The sequence below is a fragment of the Fundulus heteroclitus genome, chromosome 1 (genome assembly GCF_011125445.2).
Source record: "Fundulus heteroclitus isolate FHET01 chromosome 1, MU-UCD_Fhet_4.1, whole genome shotgun sequence".
NCBI classification, from domain to species: domain Eukaryota; kingdom Metazoa; phylum Chordata; class Actinopteri; order Cyprinodontiformes; family Fundulidae; genus Fundulus; species Fundulus heteroclitus.
The window spans coordinates 17,175,944-17,188,233 of record NC_046361.1 but is presented as its reverse complement, the minus strand read 5'-3'; the positions used below and the strand labels follow the sequence as shown (position 1 = coordinate 17,188,233).

Here is a 12,290-nt window from a genome sequence, read left to right as displayed (position 1 = left end):
ACAAAAACAATTAAAGGAAAATGAAAGACGCCCCCCAAGGGTTAAAAATAGAAAATTATCAACATGCATGCTGGATTCCACTATCCCCCACCCCACCCCTCCACCTACTCCCCTCAAACTTACTGGGCCTGCATTGTTATGTATGATCAGATCTGCCAGTTCTTCCTCTAAGCTCCTTGTCACATTTTGACTTAATGAAGTGCAACTTAGAAGGGAATTGGGTTCATCATGCTAGTCGCACGATGCTCCCTTGTTGTAGCAAACAGGAGTGGCATGGGACCGGAGAGCTACAGCGCGAGTCGTTATCATTCCGGTCAGTCTGTTTAACACAAAATTAAACAAAGAACTAATTAGTGCCTCATGAATTAATAACTGCACTGTTGCCGAGAAGAAGTTGGGTTGCTGAGGGGAGATATAAAATAAGTAGGAAGATCAGGTTAGAATTATTATTACTTTTTTTTTTCTCGGGGTGCATGTGCTCTCAAGGTTAGGAAACTTTAGAGAGGATTTAAGACGCAGTTTGTCCTGGTACAACACTGAAACTTTGTCTGGTTTTCTGTGGATGTACTTGTAAAAAAAAAAAGGACATAGATAAAGTAATCAGACTTCCATTTTAGCCATATTTATAACCATGATTTCCCTCCCCACAGGGTTAACTGTACCCCCTCCAGTAGCCCCCTGTCACTCATAGGGCTTTACAAACCGTTACAAATTCAGCCATCATCCCTTTCTTCCAGCTGGGATGAGGGGCCTGTTTTTATCAAAAGGACAGGGTCGGACAAAAGCGGCATATTTAGAGTCACGTTGTTCTATCAACCAAGCACTGCAGCATGGAGGACCTATCTAGCGACATATTTGTACAGTATGTTCATATATAGTGCCTTGAAAAAGTATTCACAGCCCTTGACCCTTTTCACATTTTGTCCCATTACCACCACAATATTATTGTTATTTTGAGCTTATGAGATAAACCAACATGGGGTAGAGCAAATTGTGAAGTGAATGGTAAAGAATACATATTTTTTAAATTATTTTAAAATCTACATTTGTACTCATTTCCCTGATTAACACCTTTTGGTGAAATTACAGCTGCAACATCATTGCCATATGTCTCCATTGCACATCTCGAATTACATTTTTGCCAGTTTTCCTTTGCGAAATAGTTTAAGCTCTCTCAGATTACATGGCGAGTGTCTGAACAGCAGTTTTCAAGTTGTGCAACCATGTTGGAGTCATGGCCCAGTCGATTAACTTTGACTGGGCCATGTGTATATTTTGAGCTAAACCAGTGGCCCCCAGTCTTTATCGCACTACAGACCGGTTTAATGTCAGAGAATATTTTACAATTGCAACAATCCTTTCATATTTTTAAGGCCTCTGTCATTCCGCATCCTCTACTAGAAGGTAACGGCAAATGTGTTTAATGGTGGGCAGGACCAATTCTTTAGCAATAGTGATTGGCTTCTAAAGATATGATCACAAGAAATCGAGTCACGGTGTTGTATTTTATGCGCAAAGCCAAACGACAGTTTTGGTGCTAATAGTGCATTTGATGATGTTACTGAGACATGTGTCATGAGTGAGTCATGGATGGATATAATGGACACAATCCAGACATTTTTCAAAATAAAACATTATTCAGAAACACATAGTAAATAAAACGGAAATAATGTAAGTTATTTATTATCTTTGTGAGGCCAGGAATCATATGAACGACAGACCGGTACAGTTGATCTAAAAACTTCCAGTGGGGCGACAGAGGCGCAAGATGGTTGTCGGTTCGATCCTCCGCTCTGACCTTCTCAGCTGTTGTGTCCTTGGACAAGACCAGTGAAGCCTTTCTTCTCTCAGTCCCAGGGCAGCTGTGGCTACAAACATAGCTCACCACTGTGAATGGGTGAATGACTGAGTGTAGTGCAAAGCGCTTTGGGGTCGTTGGACTTGATATGCAAGTACAAGCCATTTACCATTCCATTGTAACTCTGGTACGATGGTTAATCCCCACAACAAGGCTTTAGTAGGTTCTAATAGGATTTTTTACCCTGTATTTAGGTCCTTCATCTGTCCATCAACTCTGACTGGTTTTGCTATTCTTGTACCTGTTCCACAGCATGAAATTATTATTGCACACAGAGTGTTGTTAGATTTCCCCCCAGCACATAGCATTTTGCATATTTGCAGTTGTGAGATGTGCAGAGTTGTGGTAACTATAGAGGAATAATTTGATGAGTCATACAATACATTTATTGGTAGTGTAAGAGCAACAGTGAGAGATAGTGGAAGCTAGACCGAGGTCAGAAGTGAGCATCTGTGAGCAGAAGTATGATTTCATGCCAGAAAAACTACCACAGATGCAGTATTTGCTTTGAGGATGTTGATGGAGAAGTATAGAGAATGTTACTGGGTGCTGCATTGCATTTTTGTATATCTAGAGAAAGGACAGGACAGGGAGAGTTGCTATGGTATTGTATTAGGAAGCCTGGAGGAGCAGAGAAATATTGTTACAGGGGTGCAGGACATGTATGAGAGCTGTAAGACAGTGGTGAGGTGTGTTGTGGGTGTGACAGAGGAGTTCAAGGTGGAAGTGGGTCTCCAACAAAGAGTATCAGAAAGAAGTAAAAGGAAATGGCTACAAGACGGTGGTGAGACAGTATTGTTGTGTGGTTTAGAGACAGTGGCACTGAGGAAGAGACAGGAGGCAGAGCTGGAGATGGCAGGATCTCTTTGGGAACAGCGAGGATGGATGGAATCAGGATTGAGTACATCAGAGGGACATGCCATGTTGGGTGTTTTGGACAAAAAACCAAACCGGCCAGAGTGTGATTGTTTGGACATGTACAGAATAAGGATAGTAAGGATCTCTGTAGAGGGATGTTGAGGCTGGAAATGCCTGGCAGGAGGCCTAGAGGAAGCCAAAACAGGATATTTATGGATGGAGAGAAAGAGGACATGAATGTAGTTGGTGTGAGAGAAGAAGATGTTGAAGACGGGGTTAGATGGAGACAGATGATTCGCTGTGGTGTAGCTTTTTCCAAATAGCACCTTCTACAACATGTTTGTTGTGTCCCTTTCATGGCTTGTTGAAAAACTGCAAAATGGAGTTATAACTTTCTTTCAGCAATGGCCTTCATGTGATACTTATACTAATTATAGTGACTTCTAAGGAAATTTTATTTAGGCGTGTAAGAGTTAAGAAAGCTTCTTGCAAATGCACACTTTTTAGATTTTTACTTGTAGAATTTTTTTTATAATACTATGCATCCTTGTCCTTTATAGCCTACTTTGTCTTTGTCTAACACATAAAACCCCAGTAAAATGTGTTTGAAGTTTGCAATAAAATGTGGATCAAAGTTCAAAGTATAAGTACACCTACAAGGCTCTGCATATTGTGAACCTTAAACAGAAAATAATTTACCTGAAGTTTGTTCGGGCCTGGAGCTAAAGATTATAATTTAGTGTTAATTGTCTGTCTTGAAAACATCTGAAATATAAGTATCTCTTGTAATTTATTGGAAACCACAAGAAACAGAAAAACTATCTGGAACATAGCAACATAAATCAGGGATGAAGCAAATACTCATGTAGTCTGTACTTGAACTAGATCTGTTAAAGGAATGAGCAATAATTAAAGCCTTTATATCATGCCAGGTTGCTGATTTCTGCTGTGCCACCAATTTTGCTGTGTTTTCAGTAGTGAAATGATCTGATATATGGTAATGATATTTAACACAAACAAAACAAATGCTTAAGGATTACTGAAATGATTCTGGTGTAATCTGTTTAGATGGATTTTGATTTCATGAACTGGACAGGCAAATGGCACAAGTGGAGGGTACACATGGATATTCAAGGGTTTGTCTGATTAGACTCCATATGCCTTAAGTCATGAGACACTGGATAATCCATTCAATGAAATGGAGCCGTTACATACAGATCTATTTTTATTTAAGCACACCAGTCTGGAAAAAGGTTTTCCAGCTGTTCTTATCTGTTAAGAGGGTCTACTTGGCTATATGATATTTGATTCTGTGGACCATGAGCTACTGCTAAACAGATACAGTGAGGTTGGTTTGAAAAATGGGGCTTTAGACTGATTTAGGAGCTACCTTTCAGATTGAACAAAGCGGATTTTTGCTGTTTGTTCAGCAATACTTATTCTCTAACAAACCTCTGAGTCCTTCACAATTTTTTTATTTTATTTTTTTTTTAGATCATGTCGCACATAGGTGGACTTTACTTACTAAAAAGGTGACTTCTGGAGGCCGTTGGTTGCGCTGGATTCTTGTTAGGGGTATCAAAGTTAAAGGGGCTGCATTTAAATACACACCACATTTAAAGCCATGTAACCTTTTGGCTCCTCTTTACAATTATGTTCAACTTTATTCTGCTTTATCAAATAAAATCTAAATAAAATGTACTGAGGTTTATATGTTTTTTCAAGGCACTCTACACAGTACACAGAGGTGATCTTGGTCCAGATTTTTAATATATATATTTTTTTTCCACCTCCCTTACTTTCTTTCTCAGATGAGACGAGCCCCCCACCCCTGCACGGATTGACTCCCCAGGAAGAGAGAAACGAGGTAGGGCAAATCCCTAACATGACTGATTACTGTCCCCACCATCTCCCCTGTTCATATCTCCAACAATATCAGGCATCTTCATTAATCCCCGCGGATCAATGTGTCTGGGGGTTGTAAAAATTGACAAATGACTTATTAGAATCCCACCGTTTTATTTTCCAACTGATTAACTCACAGCAATGTTGTACACTATACAGGCTCACTGATGTATCTGTTTTCCAAAGAGGACCCCCCCCTCCCTTCTCCTCCTCCTCTCTCTCTCTCTCTCTCTCTCTCTCTCTCTCTCTCTCTCTCTCTCTCTCTCTCTCTCTCTCTCTCTCTCTCTCTCTCTGTCTTAGTGTGACGGATCTATACTGAATAAAATGTACAACAGAGTGCTTTGGAAGCCCTGCCAGGCTCCAGCGACTCAAAACTACAGGAACAATAAGGCAGTTCTGACACATAAAAAAACACCAGTTATGTTTCCTGACATAGACAGCCATTGGGGCAGCTGGTAGTTTTTTTTTTTTTTTGCCCGGCTTACAGAAGCTACAGTGCTAAAAAAACACATGAATAGACACTTAACAGTCCATTGGAGAACTGGAACTGCTTAAGGTGGAAGTAATAAATTGCATTTTAACATTCCAACGCACGGTCTCGGTTTTTACAAGCCAGTTTGCCAAGTTCTTGTTATCTAGGTTACGCCGTCCTGTTAATTGTGTGTTGATGCTCTTTTATGCCTGTTTTATGTCCGGATGCTGTTGTAACTCCGTCCCACATTTTCATCTTGACAAAATAATGTAATTTTTCCACTGTGTGGCATTTATTACTGTAAGAGACATTAGACACAGACATCTAAGTACAGATGACATCCACCAAATTAACAAGAGTATAAAACCTTTTGTTGCTGATAAAAAATCTGCCTCTGTACAATTTGACTCTCGAAAGAACACTAATGACTTGTGACTTGAAGAAACTTGGTTGCTTTTCTTTCTTCCTCCCTCTCCCTCCGTGAGATGAAACCTTCTGTGCTAATGATGTTAGCCGGTATGAGCACAATGCTGATGTGGGAGTCTGTCATGAGGATGCACACAACAGCCCTTGCCCCTGGCCTCCTAGTCAAGAGGGATCTAAACATTCAGAAGTGACAGTCTGGGCTGTCTCATGTCAAACCAGAGACCCTCGCTATCACCGGGGGGCTGGCGTGGCTGTGAATCGAGGTGGAATGCTACACCGCACTCTTTTGTTTCTGCTGGTGTCACTCACGCACCAGAAAGAAGACACACTCCTCGCATCAATCAGAGCCCGGTGTACCTCCCTGCACCCACAGATTCTCACATACAGAGTCCTGCGCCATTATTTTCATCCCTGGTGATGTTGCGCGCAATGCCCTTAAAATAGATTGACATTTTATTGCTGTTTCATAGTGTCATTTTTTTGCACAATTCCTGCAGTTCTCTAACAGTGAGCTTTGAGAATATATGTATATACGGAATATATTTTCTAGCTCCCTCCACTTTAGCCTCCTTGGTTGTCATCCAGTTCTGTTTGTGTGAGTTCACTTGTTTTAAACTTTTTAACTACAGCTCTAGTTGTACATATGGAGATGTTCAGACAAATGGTGATTTGCTTCTTGACATTTTCTCAGATTCGGAGGCAGAGTTTCCTTTTCTGTTGAACCAATTACCACTGAAAATGTGCATTTGTTGAAGTTGTGAATTATTGCGCAGTGAAAGTTTATATATAATAAACATATTAAATATTTTACATATTTTAATCATTTCTTTATATCTTACTTGTGAACTGTTGCTTATTTGTGGGTTCTCATACTTTTTGTTGTAGGTATTGCTTGTCTGTTTTCTCCTTGTAAAGCACTTTGAAATGTCAGATTAGTATGAAAGGTGCTAAACAAACAAAGCTTAGTTGAACTGAGGAGTTCTGAAGATCAAGTCACACCTGCCTTGGTTAAATGGCATGTTCTCATGTCCTTTCCATTTTGAAGAGTAGCAAAGAGAAATTAAGCTTCTTGTTAGAAATGAATTTTAGGTCTAATTTTGTTTAGATAGTTCTAGTGATCATAGCTCATAATTTCCTTATGCAAGTCTTTCTACCAAACTTTTTCCTTCCACTAAACTTTCCTTTATATGTGCATACAGAATTTCATGATCAGCCAGCTTCTTTAGCAATCATCTTTTTAGACTTAATACAACTCCACACTTCAGGTTCAGGTCTGTGTATATGATTTCATATGAGTTTCATTACCCGTTTATTGATATTTTGATATATTATAATTCATTTGTAAATGTGCTAGAACATTACTGCTTGGATATTTCTAAAGTTTTCTGCTTTAAAGTATGCCAACACAGTAAAATGTGTCTAATGACTCTTTACAAATTTGCTTTGAGAACTAACAGTAACAGGATGGTCAGATCATTGTAACAACATTTATGAACAAACATCAGAGAATGTCTTTGAGCAGTCTGCCTGTAGGAGTATGGAGCAAAGTTAAGTAAGACTCAACAGTAGTCCAGAGTAATACCGCTTGTCTAACCACAAAACAACAACATAACTGAGCACAGTTAGCTTAATTGGCTTTTGTTGTATGTTAATGAAACTAATCATAAAGGCCAACTGGCTCTAACATGAGGCCTTGACACCTCCTCTGCCCTCTCCCCACTCCTTGTGGCTCCCACTGACTTTTCTAAAAGATGGACTTCCTCTCTTAGACAGTCTGAGGAAAATTAAACCACTAAAATTGTTTTCATTGGTTAGCGGGGATAATCTCGGGGGACTTCAAGGCTTTTAATTGAACTTACTGAGAAGAAATTTGTATGCCTGCCCGCCAACAACATTGCTGTGTCTGCCTTCCACTTCTGGCCCGTCTGAAAGAAAACTGTGGCATATCACATATGATTATTGCATAAAGCAAGAATAATCTCGATAACCATACATCCATTCGTCTGTATGGTAAGACACATAAATAAAACAGCCCTTTATATTTTTTCCAACTGCAGTCTGTCTCGCCAAGCAGCGTTTTTTTCTGTAAGCTATTTCATTGGGCCCCTGATAAGAAGTTGACTGGTTTAAACTTAACACTCATTGTCTATATTTGGAACTCTTATTTTGAAGTAAAAAACAAGGTAGTAATTCTTGAAAACATTGAACCCCTGCCACTTTAGTTTCACTACAATAGTTAGTTTGGCAGCACTGCAGTTACTCAGTTGGAAAAAGAAATGGTGACAGAGTGACATACAATATACAAACAATTTGCACTGCAAGGACGCCGCGTTTGCTCCTAGCTCAACATCTAAACTATTTAGAGTCCAAACATTACCTGATAAATCTGCACTCATCCAGGTTTCTTCAAATGACAGTTTGAGAATGATTGTACTCTTAATATGCTTGTGAAAACATAAAAAGAGAAAAATTTTTTGAAATTCAGCATTAAATCTCTTAAAATTAAACAAGCAAACAACAAATAGAGATACGATATTTTTTCTAAGTACTGTAAGAATACTGCAATTGTACACTGAACAGAGCTTCCTTTTAATACAGTTTGAGATTTATAAATCTTTCTTTTTCTATAGCATGTTCTCTTGTTCTTCCCATTTAGATGAGTTGTTTTTGTTTGTTTGCAAAATGACAAAATTAGCATTTTCAGTGCTTGTTTGCAATTAGGACCACCTTTGTAATAGAAAAACATGAGAACCTGCAATATATGGACTTGTCAAGCGTGTGCTGAGTTATTCCACAATGATTACAGATTCTTTAAAAATCTGTTTGCAATCTGTGGAACCTCTACTCTCTTTGTGAAAACAAAAATAACTTATTAGTATATCACTAAAGTTATGTCTTGTCTCATGCTCTTGAACCCAATATCATGCGTCACCTCATGAGCTGCATGTATCACCTTCCTTCTTTGTTTTCCATTCCTAGATCTTATTCACAATGGAAAATAAATGTGATCAATTGGTAATTCGTAGTCAAACTCTGCATTTTTAGTGTTTTGGTATTCAGGATTTGTTCAAAGAGGTCCAGTGATTCTCTAATAAACAGCAGTTTATTCAGTCATGCATACAAGTAAATAAAGCTCGCAGACTGCTGTGGAAAACATAATTTGTCTCACTGAGGAAAACACCAACAGATTAGTATTGTTGTATCACTGACTATCGTGCGAGCACAAAAATGAGCACTTGGCTGCTTTTCTGCACTTTTTATCCTCCTGCACTTATTTTGGCCCTTTGGATTTTTCCAGCGTGTCAAAGCAAAGACTTTTACATGGAAACGGCAGCCCTGTGTAAATATTTATGATGTAACATCTCCATGTGAATAGACTTTCTTCCCAATCCATCCATCATTACCGGCATATCGTGAAAGCCCACCTCCCGGTGGTGGCTCAGGGCCTTAGGAAGCTCAGACAGGAGCGGCGTGTCCCCCTCTCAGTCGAAGTATTTGTTTTTCTTTTGACTGGGGGCAGCCCAGCTGTGAGGGCATTTCATGTGTCAGCCGCTCCACTTTCATTCGGGGCTGACTTCAAAGCCCGATCCGGCCCATTGTTTCTGCGACGTGGCCGCTGGACCTGAAAATGCCCAAACAGAAAAATGTGATGTAGGTCAAATTACAGAGTTGTGCTTCTGAAAAAAAAAGAAAAAAGAAAGAAATCTTAGTGTGACGACATTAAGTCCTGGTTACCACCTTACTGTTGTTCGTGTGCGTGTTGTCCGCGCATTATCTGGTCGCAAGGGAGCTGACGGGCATGAATGCAAAAGCGACTGTCCTTATTTTCTACATTTTATGATACAGGACACGGAAATGGAAGAAGTAGCTCAGTTGCAATTCTGTATTTCTTGATTATTTGCTCGTGCTGCGGTAAATCACGCTAACAGACAGACAAGACAGGCAGACAGAGTATCTGTTAAGACTTGTGCCCCGAACTGTTTTTTTTTTCTACTTGAGCAACATGTCTTCATTGGTACAAACAAAGCGGGTTGACGGATTCCACCACTTATTTACGGTCTTTTAAGAATGCAAAGGTGCAGCAGATTTATGTGGCTGTCTGTGTGCAGAGGTAGGTAAGTCTGCTGCCTTACCTAAGTGGATTATGAGGTTTTAGGCTTTTCTCCTTGCACAACTTATCGGCAGAAAATAGGCGTTGCAAGACGTTAGAGAAATATTGCCACCCTGACTCCTCATAACATCACCATTAGCCATGGAGGATTGCAGAAATGTGATTAATACATCAGCATTTTGACAGAGTGTAGCTGAAAAGGTAATATGGATTATTACAATGGCTGTAGAGCTCAATACCGCCACCCAAGTTTATCCATTTATCTACAATGATGAGACTCCTTTGTGTTGTATGGCGTTGTACCATCTATCTAAATAACAAAAGATATCATTCCTATACAGTGTTGTGCTGTTAATATTCAGCCAATGCAACAATGCATGTGGGAATTGAGGAAGGAGACACAACTTGAATCAGAGTGGAGGGAAAAGTCCACAGAACATTGTGAGCCTTATGAATTGATGCTCAAGCCTCTGGTACTGGCCATTTCTTCCTTGGCTCAGGTATCTGATTACCTTCAAACAAAAATATTGCTCCTGTACTGTTCAATTACCACAGGCCAAGTGCTGAATGATGCAATTCACCGTCTAAGAGGTATTTTTTTTCTTCCTTTTTATGCACACTTTTTGTGTGTCCCATTTAGTCGGCCTTGGATGATACGTGCTGAATAAATGCCATTTTTCTGTCGTTTCAAGTGCCTCTTTTCTCTCTGCATTCATTCAAGCTTTCAATACCTTTTCTCCCCCTCTCTTCTCCTGTCTCTTTTTTTTCCACGAGCAGGAGGGTTTTACTTTACTCCTTTGTCATCCTAATTGATTGCATTAACCTTTTGAGTATTGAATTTCCTGTGCATCATGCCGAGCACAATGTGGAATATTATCATAATCCCTCCAAGTAATGGACACAGGGCAATCAACAATGCTTTAGGAAAAGTACATCTTTGAAAGATGGAACGTCATGTTATTTTCCGTCCAAAGATCTAGATAGGGTGAGATAGTTGAGCTTTGAGAAACTTTGTCCATACATGCGGAGTATTTATTTTTATTCATTTTTTTGTGCTTTTCTATTATTTCAAGCTAATCAAGAGAATAGAGGTGGTGTTTTAAAAATTGGAGAAAGTTTTTGCAATTCTCTGAACACAATAAAACTTATTTTTTATAATCTAAAAATTATCTTCTTTTTTAAGATAGGCATGCATTTCAAACTCTAGTGCAGGGGTCACCAACATGGTGCCTGCGGGCACCAAGTAGCCCCCAAGGACCACATGTGGTGCCCTGAAGCCTGTTCTAAAACTAACAAAACCCTCTAGTTAGCTGCATCTAAAATGTTATTTTAGTCTGTTGCTCTACTAGTAATCACGCTTGCATTTATATACATTTAAAATTAACAATATATATAAAAAATATATATATATATTTTTTATTGGTGAGCGCTGACTCTTCTAGTTCAGAAGTCAGTGCTGGTAGCCTTCGTGTGGCAGAGTACAGGTGAAGTTGCTCAGTTTCAAAAAGGTTGGTGTCCCCTGCTGTAGTGTCTTCAGTTTTTCTGAGTTTTGGCTGGTTAAAAATCTGGAGAAAGCCAGCGTTGCACAGTTATGTTCCTAGCTGAGTTAAACAAAGATTAGTTTTGTTTTGATTTCTGCCCTGTGACTAAACGTCTGTTGAAATGACCTGACCAAACAGATAGAAAAAGTCAGAACATCTGAAAATCGGCTTTTTACCTCTTGTGGGTTCCTTTTGTTCAACTATTTACAGGATTCCTGCACATTTCCCGTTTCACAATTCCTTACATTTCCAGACTCAAACTTGGAAATGACAACTTTTTCCATCAGTTTTTGTAACATTTGGACAAAATCCTGTTGTTGTAAATTTGTTGCTTAATATTTACCACTAATCATGAAACCATGTAATGTTTAGGGTGACTCACGATTCAGCAGGGTGGTTCAGCACATCGGACCTTAGATAAGCTCTATTTCAAAATCTGTATCACAGAAATCAGGACTGAATGATCTTACACTAAATACAGATTCTTTAAAGCATGGTTTGGGATCTTTGATGTCTTTTTTGTCTGCAGAAGTGTTAAAAGTAGGAGTCCTAATGGTTTGAATTGGGCACGCATGTATCGCAATGCATCTAGACCAGACCCAGCTTAAGAACCAACTGTCCAGTGGAAATCCATTATCTCAAGAAATCTACAAGTCCGGAAAGCAGTGAATTTGTCTTTTTACATTTTAAAATGAATTATCTGTCAGTAAATTTTAAAAAACAACCTACTAACCAACTAGTTGTGCTAAGTCATTGTTGGGCTAAATGTTACACTCAAATCAGTTTCTGGTACCAAAGTCTTGTATGGAACATCATTATTTTCAGGTTTCAAAAGACATGTTTTATGGTTTTCATTTGACTTTTTATTCGACTTGTGAGGTCACTTCTCTGTCTCTGTGAGCAAGATTATGAGATGAGGTGAGTCATGAATGAATGAGACAGAAGAACCAATTTCCAGGCCCAATAAGTTCAGACAATATGAATGGTTTTATGGTGGTCTCAAAAAGCCCGCATGTTGACTAATTCAAAGGTTTCTCAAAACAAAATTCTAACCATTTACAGGTCTTTTGTCTCAATGTGGAATGAGGTAAATGGGGAATGTTTGGCCTTCTCTCTGTT

At 39.1% G+C, this 12,290-nt stretch overlaps 1 protein-coding gene across 1 annotated transcript in view; it reads left to right on the top strand.

Moving 5' to 3' along the window:
- Positions 1-4,533: 4,533 nt before the first annotated feature.
- The window catches only part of casz1 (castor zinc finger 1), a 123,289-nt gene continuing 115,532 nt past the window's right edge, over positions 4,534-12,290 (top strand). The window contains exon 1 of the mRNA XM_021321985.2: positions 4,534-4,583. The gene's annotated coding sequence lies outside the window, so the exon portion shown is untranslated. The remainder of the gene's footprint in view (positions 4,584-12,290) is intronic.